Below are 16,205 nucleotides of genomic sequence, written 5' to 3'. Positions count from 1 at the left end.
TTTTGGAATAGAGCAGATCTAAAGTACTAATTTCTTAAGTTCTCCCTACCTAGTTTTCTGCAAATCAGTCTGGCTTTTCAGTTGAGATACGAGAAAATCAGGCAAAAAAACTGTGAAGTCACATTTCCTTAAGATCCTGATAATTAAAACATCCCCTATTACATCTCTTTTATGTTCTGTGTAGAAGAACTTGCTCTATAGATTAATATATTGCCTCAAAAACTAAACGCTGTAAGCTAGAGCTAATGTGGAAAATAGCTGTACTATCAAAAGTATGATTTTTCTTCAGTGGGAGAGTCTATTTACAAAGTGCTGGAAATGTAGTAAACTCAAAACTAAACTGAGTACAAATATATTAACTTCAAGGAAAGCTGCAGTTAAGAACTTTTCTCCCACAACTGTTTCCTCTTGACAGGCATATGAAGTTCATAAAGAAATAAAAAGAAATAAGGAAATCCAACTTAAAATATACAATCTGTCAATAGACTGCTTTACTTCTCTCCATCCGAAATGTAACGTGAAGATCTGATTGAAAATGTCAAACACATTTCATTATTTCTGTGATTAGAAGTGAGATCCTCACCTTTGCTCTCAGAGCTTCTCCCAGTACCCAAATCCTCTCCACTATTATTTTCTTCAAAAGGCAGGCAAGAGAGGGTTTGAGAGATGTCAAATCCCAGAGCCAGGTCAATCCACTTGTATGACAGAGGGTTTTCAGGATGAAATCTGGCCAAAACAATGGAATATAAATATGGGGATGGTCACAATCATGCACACAGCATAAGAGAATATCAGTCTTCCAAGAAATCTTAGTTGGAGTGGTCAGAGTGAGTTACACCACTCTTCATCTACTATCACCCTTTTGCCATCCCAAAAAAGAGAAGTCTGCCATTGTTATGGAGCACAAAGGAGACAAAAGGACCCTTTATGGTAATTGAGAGCTCTTCTGCTTTGTTGCCTTGAAGCCATTCTTGTCCCTTTCTGAAGAATGGCTCATAATGTAGACTAAAAGACAGCAAAAATTTGCAATGAATGTCCTGAAAAGAGAGCTTCATGCATTTTAACAAAAACTTCCTCAAGCTCTAATGATCACCCTTTCAACAAGGGAATGGCTTACCTACAAGACTTCTTCCATTGGCTATCCATGGGAACAGGGGAGCATAACTTGGGTTAAGAAACATCTTTCTTTCTTCTGCCAGTAGGAGTGGCATTCAGGTAGCCAGGAGCACCGCATCAGCCTTCTCTCCCTGGAAATGGGACATGGCATTGTTTCATGGCTCGAAGAACCCATACTGTAAAATCTTTTTTTTTTTTTTTTCTTTTTCTGGCGTTTCTGCAATAGAAATCCTTATTTCTGTGAGCCTACTCAGTTTTTTCTAAGATTGTATTTGAACAAAGCCCTCACATGATTCCACTGCAGTAGTCTTACACTTCTCATTTAATCCCTTGCCTTCCTTCTGACTGCTGCAACAGGAGAAAGTATGTGGAATTCAATCTTGAAGTTTTTATTTCCACAAACTGTTTGTTGGGCTTTTTTTTGGATATTTTTTTTTTTTCTGAGCATGTCATTCCATTGCTTCCAACTCACTGTGTTATTTCTGCAATAGTTGGCAATATTCACATTTTTCAATAAGGGTATGGCCTCTGTACAAATAACTAAGCAGAGCTCCCATGATAATGGTGCTTTGCTCTTGCCATTGTCCACTTAGAATGAAGGTGAGCATGTAAACCAGCTGCTTTCTGGCAAAAGCAAACTTGTGGCCTAGCAAAAGTTACTTCAGTGTATCTCAGCTCAGCTAAAAGAAGATCCTGATCCTGCATGATTTATAGTAGCAGATCCAGAACAACAAACAGAACATTATATAAGAAAACAGGCAATCATTAATTTAATATTGCTATGTATGAATACCTATGCAATGTCACAACAGTTTCTCCATCCATTCAAAACAATGGCTCTAATGATTTTAACTGCTTGATATTTTTATTTTTTAAATTCAGGCACACACTGCAATTCAATCTGGTTTTGTGATTCAAGTAGGTGGGAGGAAAAAAAAAAACAGCTAAACAGCTATTTTTCATGTGCTATATATGCAAATATATTACTCTAACCAATAGACAGACTGTTTACAGACAATACCTTATTCTTGCAAGTGAAAATTCTAATTTATGCTCGCTGTTTATCTCATCTGCAAGTGCTATAAAAGCATCAATTCTTCAGAACAGCTCAATGAAACAAATTAAATGCACTGTTTCTGCACTGTTCTGATCTGTGGTAAAATATATAAAAGCTTTTTACATGGGACTATGTAGCAAACACGCAGAAGCATGAGGAAAAACACTGCCTTTAAAGGATTGTTGTAATCTCTTTCTCTGTGCTCGGGGATCAGGAAAGGAAAGGATGAAAATACTCTTGGTGCTCCCTTTCACACTGAGAAAAGTATGGAAACATCATCACGAATGACAGCAAACCCAGCACAGGCCCTTGAGGCACCATTCTGTGGTTGACCAATGGTTTTCCTCCTCATTTCTTTCCAGCATACTGCTGTCTCTTGCAAGGCCACTTGTAGGATTTGATTACATTCTTCTGGACATTTTAAAGAATGGAAAAGGTTTTTTTGGCAGTAATAGAAAATTAAACTGCTGTTCAGAAGAGTTTATAATCTCAGGTCTTCATCACATGAGGGTAAATGCACATAAATAACTCACACACTTTTGTACTGTACATCCCTTGAAATCCACAGACAAGAAATGAGTTTGTAGATTGCATGTTTTGAGAAAATGTGGCAAATTCATACACTGAAAGTGAACATCTGAGCAGGGACATTATGGCTGGTGGCAGCCATCCAACATGTTCTGGAGAAGTGAAGGAACTAAAGCAGCAGTCGGCCTTCAAGCAGGAGTTCTGACTGTCATCATCTACCTACAAAATGACTGCCTGGGGAATCTTTTCACTGAAAACTGCACCAAAAATAATGTGTAAGCAAAAAAAAAAAAAAAAAAAAAATCAAGCTGGTCTTGAAAGAAATATGTGATAATAGTAATGCACACAATTTAAAAGCAATAACAAATAACATTTGTATTATTTAGAAAAAAACAACCACTCCATTCCTACCAGTAGATGTAATCTAATGATTAAAGAACCTGAGAAGTTTTAAATGAGTTTCTCAAGAACTATGAGGAGTCTCACGTGATAAACAGTTCTTTCTTAATCAAAATTCTTCTTCTGAGTCTTCTGTGATGTAGGAAATGCAAACATCATTTGTTGATGTTGCCAGAGGACAATCAAGGATGTCATTTATTCCCCCTTCATCCCCATTACAGAAATTGCACCAGTACCCCCAGCTAAAATTTGTCCATCTTGATCTCTTCTGCCAATTGAAGAGGCTTCTGCAACCTGCCTGAGAGGATTAAAAAAAACCTTATCTAATTCAGATGATGTATTCTTATACTCAGGAAGGTCAAATTCCTGAAACATCAAAACCACCAAGGAGAAATGGCCTCAAAGGGCAAACACAGTTACACAGACCAGAACACAAACTTTTTGAACAATTTTAGAAAATAATCAGAGGAGCAGCTTTCAAAAGGGAACCTTGGTGGACTTAGAGAAAAATAGTAGTAGTAAAAATGATTAACTTCTGTCCACGGTTCTAATTTGTGTCCCCAAACCTAGCTATTCAAAGCACCTTTATTCTTTCAAGGTTTCAGGACAGCATTGCCCACAGGAGGCAAGAAGCACACCTTTACTGATAAGAATGTCAAGATACAGGGCTGAATGTCCAGAGGGCTATTTTCCCCCACATTTCCCAGATTGAATGTGTTTTTTACGTCCAGAGAAGAGCTAGGACTGCAGAGTTTAGCAGATATTCCAAAATACTTAACCTTTCTTCTCTGAATTCAGATTTTATACAAATTAGGCAAAGCACAGTTCCTCCAATAACAGAACACAGCCGACTCTGAGGATTTCCATTCTGTCTTCTACTCCATAAAGATGGACTGCAGCCTTCCTTTTATGCCCCCTGTGAAAGGCACAAGCAACTGAGTCAAAGTACATTCCATCAGGTGAGACTTGGCAGCTGCAACAACAGGGGGTTATTTAGGAGTATCTGAAATTAACCTCATGGAACAGAACTCAGTATTTTGTCAGGTGTGCTGCTGTACTGTAGACAGGATGAATGACTGACACATGAAGGGGTCAAAAACACTTATTTTTATGCAGCTGCATATTTGCCTTCATCCTTTAGGTTCATCTCCGACTGGTGACAGTCCAGATCTAAATGACAGTCACTTGTAAATTCTGCTTTTCTGTCTTTTTGAAAATTACACAGATAGAATGGATAATCCACAGCTTTAAATAAGTTTTTTGTTTGTTTGTTTTTGTTTCTGTTTTTTTTTTTTTTTTTAAACAACATATGTATGACTGCAAAATACGTGTAAAAGCTTTATACTTTCTTCTGGTTATATCGTGTTGTGTATAATTATATTTATAGAAACTTTCAAGAGATTATGAAGACAGAATGTACTGTACAAAAGAAAAAAAAAATTGCACTCAAAGCATCTCTATTCATCATTACTGAGCACTGTTGAAAGCCCAAACAAATTTGTTTTACCAGTTCAGAAGCATGGCATTCTGCTAAACATGTGGTAAGTTGATTTAGCTGCTGCTACTACTACTTCTACTACTAATAATAACAATAACTGTGGGCAAGAGATACTAGATAAAATTTATTCTACAATTCTACAGTCTTCCTGAAACACAGGATGTCTTTGAACAGGGGAAAAGACTCAACGAAACAAATCAAATGCCTTTTGAAAGATAACCCAAGGGGAAGGAGCATCAGTTCTTTATTATGTGCATTCACGCGCCTCTGAAAGTTAGGATGATCAAGGGGCCGTGAAAGTTGATTAACTCTTTCATTATTTCTCTTAAAAGCTTCAATTATGAAGGAAGACTTAGATGTGATAAAACAATGAGATCCAAACTCCATGGTTCAATCCCCATATTCATAATCATACCTGCTGACTCACACTCCAAAGAGATCTGCCAGAATATTTTGATGTAAAGTAATAGATTAACATAAAGATGTCTAAATTTGGTTGGTAAAAAATGGCATGACAAGATGCAAAGGGGGAAAATAAGCAGTGACACAAGTTTCAGCATGCAGCTGTTTTTCCCTTTACGAAGTTCTAAACGAAGTTAATTCTGCAAGAACAATAAATATATATTTTTTAAAAAGCAACTAACACTAGCTGGTCCAAGTAACATTCAGATATTTATGATAACTGGCCCTTTAGGAATGGTGCCAGAAAGCGTATGAAGCCATAAAGACTTTTTCCAAAACTAAAGAATATCCACTCAACCCAGTCAAAATTAATAGCAAAGGTAAGAAATGATCAAGATCTGTGAATGAAAATGGCATCCCAAGTGTATCAAACGTAGTTTGTTCTGTTCATGACAGATTAACTCTTTGATTTGAAGGATTCTTCTACCTCATAAAGCATATACTGGAATTTTCTCTATTTGCTTTACAAATCTCTTTGAATGTTCTAGGGTAAATCCTAAAGTCTTTGAAGAGGAGTCTAAAAATTGCAGCTGAATATACTAGGAGATCTCAAGTTGCAGGACATCAAGAAAACATTTTTCAGATGGAATTTAAACCTGATTTCTTTCAAAGGCTGATCTCAAATAGCCATGTTCACCTCAACCATTCAATACATGACTTAAAAAAAATAATTAAATGCTCACAGTAGCAGATAATCTCATATCTTCATAGAGAAGATCAAGAAACTAGCATCTTCTTTGTCTAGATTCCAGAAGGACCTTTGTGCAGGTGGAAGAAACATGGAGGTCAAGGCTCAAGGATGGAGGTCATGACAGCACCTGGAAGAGATGGCAGAGGCTACAAAAGTGAAAGAACCTTTCATTGACCATCTGTGATGTTGCACACGCTCCTGAGATTGATTGTCTGTCCTAGATTTGAGAGTAGTTTCAGACAGTAGGATTATGAATCTGTCTCTGACCTAAATCTGTTACATTTCCCACTGTCATAGCACAAATATATCCTTTAGCTGATCTTACTCTCTCTTGATGCTGTTCAGATTGGGTCTCCCATGACTCCTGAATTATAAAACATAGCAAGTATGAGAAATTTCTATTCTTCTTTACCACAAATACCACCAAAATATGAGTATCACCTCTTTTATTTTTTTCTGATTTGAAAGTGATCCGCCATTGATTCACAAGCTATTCACAAGCTACTGAGGCACTATTTCTTTTCTATGAACTGTCTAAACATTGTTAATACTTCTAAGCAGCATTAAAATAGACAAAAAATCCTTACTTTATTGTGCATCCAGCACTGCCAGGCCATTTTTCCACTCAAAATTCATTAAGCATATGATAACCTTGTTAAAGTAACTGCGTGTTTCAAATCCTTTCTTCCAATGTATAAGAACTTGTTACTAGCAGCACTTATTTTCTCTTTTATCCTCCTACCATTTCATCCAGCTCTTCTATCTCTCTCCAACATCTTTTTCCCATTTGTTAGGTAAACATGATTAATTCTATAAAATGTGTTTATTTTACTTCTACTGTTAGCCACACTCCCTCAGTTTATTAAAAACATCTTTAAACCCAAACACCCTAGAAGAAAACTAGATGCTCTCTCTGAGGCCTTCATCACACAGAAAAATAGTCAGTGAATTCCTAATATCTCCTGTTTTTCAGCACTCTCTTAATTAATATATATTTAGACATATTTGATATGATAAAGTGAACACCTGGAAGCTTGGCTGAATACTACAAACAAATGCAAGAAAGGAAAAAGAGATTGCATAAGTTCTTTTTGCTTTGTTCTTCTTACCTGGTTGATTTACCTCTAAGACTAATCAAAACACTGTCTCAAAAAAAAGCTTCAAAACAAATGTCATGGCTTAGGGTGAATTTCAGAAATATATTGAAAACTTTTGTATGATATGAGTAACAGGTAATTCTAGAATATCCAAACTATGGTTTTCAATAAAGTGTCTTTCTTTTCTGAGACAGCAAAGTCCTGAAGAAATAAGCTTGATCAAGAAGCTTAATTGAAAAACTGCCTTTGCAAAAGTGAATGCCTTCTTCCCACAGTACAAATATTTTAAAAGACCTGCAGATGGCAAATTGAAAAACAGGTTGGGGCAAGTGCAACATTCTATTTTTGACTTAATATTCATATTTATTTATTTTTAATCCACACACATCTCTCTTATAAAGGCAAGAGCAATTACCCACCTTCCTAGTAAAATAAGAAACATTACAACTAAACCAAAAAAAAAGTATAAAACAGCATAGATGAGTGCAAAAATAAGGTGAACACACAAAAATCAAAGTTGGATTAAGAGAAATTCTTTCAAGAACATTATGGAGCGAACACTTATGTTCCACAGATAGAGCGCTGTAAATCAATGACACATCACACAAAGATACAAATGGGAAAAATGGATATCTATGGGCTGTAGGTTGGAAGAAACTTTTAGGCAGCTTTAGACATTCTCTGCACATCATCACACACTACAGTTCTCACTGATGTGAAGACCAAATTCACACATAACACTGACTGATACATAAAATATTTTTATGGGAGAGAAGTAGCCAGTCTTTCCTGCTCATGAAAACAGAGGGGGAGAGAAAGTAAGGAAGATACAACAAACTGCAGGAGATACAAGTACATCAATAAAGGAAGGCAGCAGTACACTTACGTCTGACACATACAAGATACATATGCTACTACAAGCTCAGCACCAGGAAATTCTAAAATATAAAGTGGATAGTTGCTATCTTATGGAATATGTTAAAGTTAACACTGGCAAAACTTGGAAGTTGTAGAAATAATCAACAAGGAAAGGAATAGTGAAACCACGTATCATAGGAATTGCTGATAACTATGATGATAGGGGCAAGAGAGACAGCATTGGCATTACTATGCTGATAAAGTAGAAAAATATATCAAATCCAGCATCAGGCGTCTTGTATGCTGTATCATATGTCTTTTCAGAAGTAGCATGTAGAATCAGAAAGCCTGTCTGCAAGGCACCAGTGTAGATATGCACACCAAGAAATAGGTGAGGAAGGAAAATAGAGAATCAGTTACAGAGAAGTCATGCAGCAGAAAGTCACTTTACAATAAGAACTTTTTAGTTCCACTGCACCATTTTCAGTCCCTTCTGATTACTTAGGATAAGCCTCTACATTCGTCCTTCAGACAAATCCTCAGGAGAGCTCTGCTACGAATTAGATCTCACCTTTTAGAGTAAATATTATCTCTGCTTACAGAAAAACCACGTAATATCCCACAGTTATTAATGTCAATTGCATACATCATGCACCTTGAAATACAAACTTGTGCAGAAAAGCAATGTTATCAGTGCAAAGAGGCTCATGCTATTTTCATCAGTGTAGTTAACATGTGCTTGTGCCTTATTTCAGCCCTTGTGCTATGCTTGTTCTTCAAGAGATTCAAAAGCATACGCTCCGTTGCATGTTATAAATTGAAATGAGAATTGGAGGCGTTCCAAAACACATCTGAACAAGTTATCTGAGGGAAAAAGTCAGTGCTGATGAAGCAACAAAAATAATTAAGCCTTGGGAAGACTGCACAGACTAGAGCAGAGTTATTTCTGAATGTCCTGAAGCTCACCCAAGTCTAACACAAATGCATTCACTTCAGGAAGGCAATCCTGACTTCTCTGAAACCAAGGACAAAAATTTCATCAGTCTCAACAGAGTGAGAATTTTCTCAGTAGTTGTTGGGATGTTTTTAATCATAGAGTCCAAGTAATGCGTGTATGCTATGTATGTATCTTTAGGCACATAAATCTGATCTTGCAAACTACAATTTATTTCTCTCGAATTTCTATTACATCACTGTCAATTCCATACCTGCACAAAACATCCTTGCCTATCCCCTCTAAGAATACTAAATACTTCAGAAAACAGAATAGAAAGCTTCAGTTGGAAGGGACAAAGGGACCTTCAAAGATCATCCATCCCAACTTCATGACTTCCTCGGGGCTAATCAAAGCTTAAAGTATTTCAGTGAGAGCATTATCCAAATGCTAGACAACCCAAGCATCCTCAGCCTCTCCTGATAGCATATAACTTCCAGTTCTTTAAACAGCACTATTGCCTTCCTCTGGATGCTTTCATGGACCTTAAAATGCTTTCTTATGTTGTGGAGACCAGAATGGCACACAATATTCAAGAGGAGGAGGCTGCACCAACAATAAGTAGAGAGGGATGGAAATGTTGTCTTCTAGGTTTTTTTTAAGCATTCATTAGTTTATTAACTCCTTGTGGCTAAAAAGCAGTCAGTAAAATTGTTGCAAAATTATTGGGTTTGGGTTTAACTCTGGTTTTTTCTTTTTTTTTTTTTGTGACCTCAAACCTCATCCAGTGAGACCAATTCACTGTTTGTACTTTCTTGCTGCTATTAGTCAGAAAGATGCTCTTTATCCTGAGAATTGCAATTCTGTGCTCCTCATGCACTGCAGCTTCTTCCTTCTCCGTCTGCAGGAACATTCTGCTCATTTTGATGAATTTCAAAAGCTGGCATAAACAGTGATACCACTTACCGTCCTGGCAAAATTAGATTTCATGGTCCAGTTGTCAAAGGAGTAACGGGAATCCATTTGTCGCATGCAAAGACCTGTCAGTGTGAGAATTACCTATGACTGTCACAGATGACAAGTGTTAATTAATGGATTTTTCTGAAGGAGCAATCATTCTGATGGGACCTTCTACCTGTCAGCTTTACAAGAAAACCCTTTTCATTGCTGACAGGTCACTCCCAGACTTCAGCTTCAACTTGGTCTGAAGGAGTCCTCAATGGCTACAGCTTCAGAGACAAATTAAAAAACAAGGAAATAATTCAGTGCACCTTTATAAATCACATTGGCAGCAAAACAGAATTGAAATGAGACGTGCAAGAGTTCAAGGGACAAAGTACAGTGCAATTATATTTTAAAGTATTTGCTGAACATCCTGTGCAAAAACACTGACCAAACACCTCTGCAGCCCATATGACTCTGGGTCAAGCTGAGGGAGGTGACTGAAGGATGAAAACATTTCCCATCTTTCCATGGCAGCTCTCTCATCAGCCCGCTGATCAACTGGGATCCCAATTCGCTCTCATTGCTCATCTTGCCAGAGGTGTTGGCAGCACATCTCCAGCCCTTCAAAAGTCACCTTGGCCACCCCAACACATCCAACTGAGGATACAGCCCTGTGGTATAGAGCGATCATTCCTCCTCAGACAGATGTGTGGCTCATTCAGGGAGCTACTTGAGAATAATTCCCACATCACAAAATTGCTGTTCTCTCACACATCACACATTGATCCTGAAATATGACAGGCTGTCCTTCAGGGAATGAGCCTAACTCCTTACAAAGACCAACATGAGTGTACTGAGGCCTGGAGGAACAGGGTCCTGTTGGTACATACTCCAAGCTGCAGAATGGGTAGAGAGCAAATTGCTGCTAAAACCAGCAGTACTAAATGAAAAGAGGAAAACTTTGGTCACAAAACCAGTGACAGTATTCCCATAAGTTTCATAAATGCTGAAGTTTCACCTAACATTAATAAAGCCTTAAAAGTTCTTGTGTGAGTAAGGGCTTTAGTTTCAGAGCTACTGAGATGTGAGATCGGTTATGAGATTCCAGAAGAATTTTGGCATCTTTTAGACGTGAGCTTCAACTTCTGCAATAAAAATCTCAGTATTCTGATGCTGCTTCGTGCCAGGCCCAGCTCAGTACTCACTGCTCCAATAGATATGTATGCATTGCATCTGCTGGCTAAAATAAATTATTGTGAACTATATCCAACACAATCAGAGGCAGTTGAAAACCATTTTTTTTTTTTTCTTTGGAGCTAGAGATGAAGATGCACAGGCTCATTTTCACTGCCAGAACGAACCATTTCACATGGCATTGGGCATGATCATATGAACTTCCAGTAAAGTTAAGTTCAGCTGTAGTTCACTGTGCAACTCAAAGAATGCTTTTTTTCCTCCAACAGTGCCTTTAAAAGCACTGTTTATCAAAGCCTTCTTTGCATGATTATTCCCTGTAATTTTGTTTGCAGTTCCTGATTTATCAAAATACTTAAGTGCTTAGATTTACATTAGTAAGAAGAGACATACAAAAAAAATCATTAAAGGGAGAGATACAATCAATCTAGTATTGAAGTTGTTTTAAAGTAAGGACTTTGTAAGTGTCCAATAATTAAATAGTAGTGCATTATGTGCATATCATATTTATCAACAAAGTATATAAATGGATATTCTTGGTAGCTGAGTCATGAAAGATCCTTAAAAACTACACAGTTGTATTCAGACAAGACAAGCCAATCATGAAGTCTTCACTGGATATTCATTAACAAATTACAAAAATGGAGATCAATACAAAATGTGTCAGGACAGATCCTTAGCAAATCAGAAGCATAAGTGTCATAGCTTGATTGAGCTTGAGTATTTTATCCACTATACACAAGATTAAGTGAGAAGTGAATAACTGCATACCAAAATAAAAACAAAAAAACTCCACAACCATTCCATGCACTACTTAATTTATAAATTAGGAGTTTCATAATTTTGAATGAATGGTTTAACCTCATTTACACTGCCTTTTCATCACTCCCAGCAAAGCAAAAGAATGGGGCCTAAGGTCTTTCACAATACAGTACTAGATTTAATTGCCTCTTTGAAAGTAACAAGAAGTAAGAATTGAAAAGAAGAAAGAAAAACAGTTAAGAACATAATCATAGAACAGAAAATTAAGAAAAAGAATCATTTAAGAACAAAAAGGAAAGTGGAAAGTTTTCAGCTTTAAGAAACAGCAGGATAAGTTTTGGAGTGAAACTTCAAGAAAGTGTTTAGACTTCTGCTTAAAATTTGATTAGGTAGCTGTTGTTAGCATGCACGACGATGTAAGTACCTACTGAAGGCTGACAGCATTTTGGCCATGTGACAGTCACACTCCTCTACTTAATGCACAAGAGCATTTTCAGCACCTGTATGACCACAATTTCTGCAGCAGATAATTCAAAGACATACACTTCAAATGAAAAATCAGAGAGATGTTATGCGTTACCACAAGTCGGCTTGCATATCCCTCACGAGTTACAGCTTGCAGAGGATGATACAATATGCATGAACAAACTCAGCAGTGGAGTCTTAAGCCCACTCAGGACATGCAGGAACAAAGATAACGAGATGCTCTTCCTGTTAACAAGACACCATTAAATAAAAAGATTTGCCATGGTAATAAAAAAAGTATAAGCAAGAGTAGACACAGCTTCAAAATTGTACCCAAAATGAGCAATTCCTCTCAAGAAAAGGAGATAAAGGCAGGCTTGTAAGTGAAGATATATATAAGAGCAAGTATAAATAGAAAAGACAGCGACAAAACAAAGAGAAAGAAAAAGAAAACAAAGAGATTAGCTTAGGAAAACAACAGACAAGAAAATAAAACCAGATACAACATCTCTCCTGAGAAAAAGAATATGAAGTTGGAACAGAAAGGAAATGCCTTACCAAGGACAAACAAAAGAAGAGGAATGGATGCAAGAAAATAGAAGAAGAAATAAAAAGACTCCAAATGGGGAAATATTAGGCAGTTACAAACAGCCACCCAGTCAAAGTAGTTTTAGAAGGTACTCAAAAAGTAAACATTATTTTGCAAGGGTACGCACAGGAACAAACTGTGTCCCTCTCCTCTAGAAGTAGTCAGCCAGTTCCTGTGTCCTCTACCCAACTTTTCTAAGGGGATTTGAATGCACAGCTTTATTTTTCCAGACGCTATTGTTTGATCATGGTTCCCATCAATATCATTATCCACAATGCTTTTGTAGTTTCCCCTGCAATGGCATTTTGTGAGTCAGCCAATGCGGCAGCCCAGGGCTAATTGACAGGCGTCACTCAGAAATAGCAAAGCAGAGCACAGAGATGAGTACTTGGGCAGGCAGACATTATGTTCCACCCTCTAATAATATTAGAAGCAAATTGACTTAATATTTAAGAACAGGTCATTTCTTTTTGTCTGAAAGAATTACAGAAGCTGGTTTCCCAATGTGAAATCCGGAGGGCCTAGAACTAACATCTGTTGAAATCAATGGGAAAAAAAATAAAGGGGCATTTCGTGTTGATTTCAGAGAGCTGTGAATCAGTTTCCAACACATTAATCACAAAGCACAAGAAGAAATCAGACTCCTCTTTTTGTATTACTACTTTTCTTTCTTTACAGCGGTTGTACAAAAGCCAAATAGCAGGCTCAGCAGCAGCATAAAGTTAACCTTCCAGAAAAATACCTTTCTCCTTTGTCCCTACCAGATATGTTTAAAAAGATGGCTCAGAGTATTAGACCTGACCACAAATTGTCTACACGCCGTGCCAATCCTCATTGCTCAAGCAAAATTCAGTTTTATTCAGTGCTACGTCTAAAACATTTTCATGGAAGAATCATGTATCCACGCACCTAGCTTTAAAGAAAATAACAGTTAGCAGTTCAGGAAAGCATGTTTTTCTGATTGCTTAAATGGAACAAGACAGAAAAAAAAAAAAAAAAGGAGGCTCAGTTTTATCAGAAATGGCTGAGCTTCCTTTATGGGATGCACAAACATGCTCAGCCAGAGCTGCACAGGGAAAGGGGCTGCTGCAAAGATGGGCAGAGAAACCACAGCCCCTCTCTGGGGATAGCTGGGCTCATTCTGCTTTCTGCAGCCCTTCTCTGAGCAGATATTTGGAATCTGTGTGTCTTTTCTTCTTTGCTGGCAAAAAAAAAAAAAAAATTGAAGTATTCAAAACTTCAAGCACACTCATGAATTGAATCGAAATTGCAAAAGCAAAAACATTAGTAGAATTATAAGAGTAGATAATAACCTTTCTTGACTTTCCCTATAGATCTCCACAGTAGACATACAGTTTCTTCAATCTTTTGTCAAAAAGGAACAAAAAAAAAAAAAAAAAGAAAAGAAAAGAAAAGAAAAGAAAGCTGTTTATCCTAGCAGAATATCGACATGAAACACATCTTCATAATGATTTTCCTAAAGTATCTTAAAGAAATCCTTCTGGTATTTATTTTCTGTAGGTTTCTATTGGGTCATGAAATGTTTTTGATTGTTGAAAAGAAACGTGCATTGTAATAAATTAGGCTTCACCCTTTGCAAGCATCAGAAAACGTAGGATCTGTGCCGTACCTGGTGAGAATTCTCCAAGCAACTGCAGCCAAATCCAATGGCTCTTCCAGCAACCTGTACCCTTCCACAGCAGCACGGAAACAAACTTCTCTTGGATATATTTCAAGTGACAAATTTCCTTAATAAGCCAAGAATGTACATTTCTTTGAGGCTGCCTACTCCTAGCAGCTGGGCAGTCCTAGAAAGGTTTAAAGACTTTAATGCCAGCTGCACAGCCTCCTCAGGAGCAGGAGGATGGAGGTCTCCCAGCCCTTCTGCACAGCCCTGACATCTGCTACACTGCTTGTGGCCTTGCAGATCCTCTCTCATCACTTTCCAGATAGCCAATCAACCACCTTCTCCCAAATAGATGCAGACAAGAAACAGGACTGTTCACTTGTGTTCAACCACTTATTTTCCTATGAAAAAATAGCAGAAGCATTTAACAAAAGTATAACAAGGAGTTACATGTAAGTCTTCTATTTAAGCACCTTCTGTTCCAATGCAAGATAAGCTTATCAAAATACTTTCAATAACAGACAAGTGAAATCAAACCGTTCCCAGATTTAAAAAGGAAGTCCTGGAACTAGAACTATGTGAATAATTTATTGATTTGGTTCTCTGCCCAATATGAATTTTTGCAGGTGGTTTTTTTTTTTTTTTTTTTTGTGAACATCCTTACCTCTTGAGTTTTGCTTTCTTTTGCAATAAAATGTGTTGTTCTTATAAGCAGCAGAGCAAGAAAGAACATGGCATTATTTCAAATTACTGCAATGATATGTAGGATCCCAGAAGCCACTGCTGGAGTCTTCCTGGTTTCATTTCCAAACTTCAAAGACAACCACAGTCTGCTTTGGAATATTGATTCTTTTATAGAGTAGAGGAAGAAAGATGTATGTTAGGGGAAAGGGACAGCAAACCCTCTATCACCTTTCTGACCTTTTGGAGAAGGAGAGAGGAGAAAGGTGCTCCCAGGGAAACAACTTGCCACGCTGCTCCATCCTGTGCAAAGTCATCAGATTTCAAATAATTTCCTCATCCGTTCTGAAGGTGGTTAATTTTTACTACCAGATTTGATAAATCTGTGTGAAGTGTTCTTAATGACTAGAGCACAAAAAGGCATACAGAAAAGTCACCATTTCTTTCTGGATGATTGATTCCGTACATAGTAGCTGCAGTGCTCCATGAGCATGGGAGGTCTGAAGGGATTGTGACTGTTTGGACTGCAGTTGAAAACGTTTATAAAGCAACTTTCAGAAGCATTGGTCCTTTAGGTCCCAGTCCTAAAAAAAAAAAAATACATACTTATCAGGACTAACATCAAGAAAAATATAGGAAGAAGCTGAGTTATCTTTAGACTGTTAACAGCAATGGAAAAACATTATTTGCTGAATTTCAAAGTGTGCATCAGGCATCCTTCATGCACTGGAAAAGCCTCAGGGCTCTCCTAAATATGCTGGGTTTATTCCGTCCCACAATGATCTCTGTATGAGAGCTAAATATAGCCACTGTTCCTTTTTTCATTTTAGTCATTTGGGATCTTTCTCTACCATGGAGATAAAACAATAAGCGTAGAATACCACAATCTTTCCACGTTAGCAACTTTTAGTACGCTGATAGATGCATCTGTAATGCTACTGCTTACTGGTAGGAGTGCTGTATGGAATAATACAAGAACATTTCCTGGTCCAGAAAACACTCTGCCTGCCTTACACTAGGAGGTCATGGCAAATAGTCCTGTTTTAATAGTTACCACTGAGACAACCTCAATTCTCTCCTCACTTTTCTGCTTTTCCTCCTTGCCTCAGCCTTCTTCCCTCCAGACTCATCTATTTTTCCACATTTTCCATGAGAAACAGCTCTATACATCAGGTATGTTTTCATTCCTCCAGTTTGTTATTACCTGTGCACTCTGCTTCAGACAAGTGTCAAATCTCTATTATTAATGATAATTTTGTTGATAGCATTCGATTACGCTGCATTCATCCACTATGCAAAGTT

The sequence above is a fragment of the Centrocercus urophasianus genome, unplaced genomic scaffold (assembly GCF_019232065.1).
Source record: "Centrocercus urophasianus isolate 14NV4802_14NV808 unplaced genomic scaffold, USGS_Curo_1.0 seq_19, whole genome shotgun sequence".
Taxonomy (NCBI): domain Eukaryota; kingdom Metazoa; phylum Chordata; class Aves; order Galliformes; family Phasianidae; genus Centrocercus; species Centrocercus urophasianus.
The sequence above is the reverse complement of the archived record's forward strand: the minus strand, read 5'-3'. Positions refer to the sequence as shown.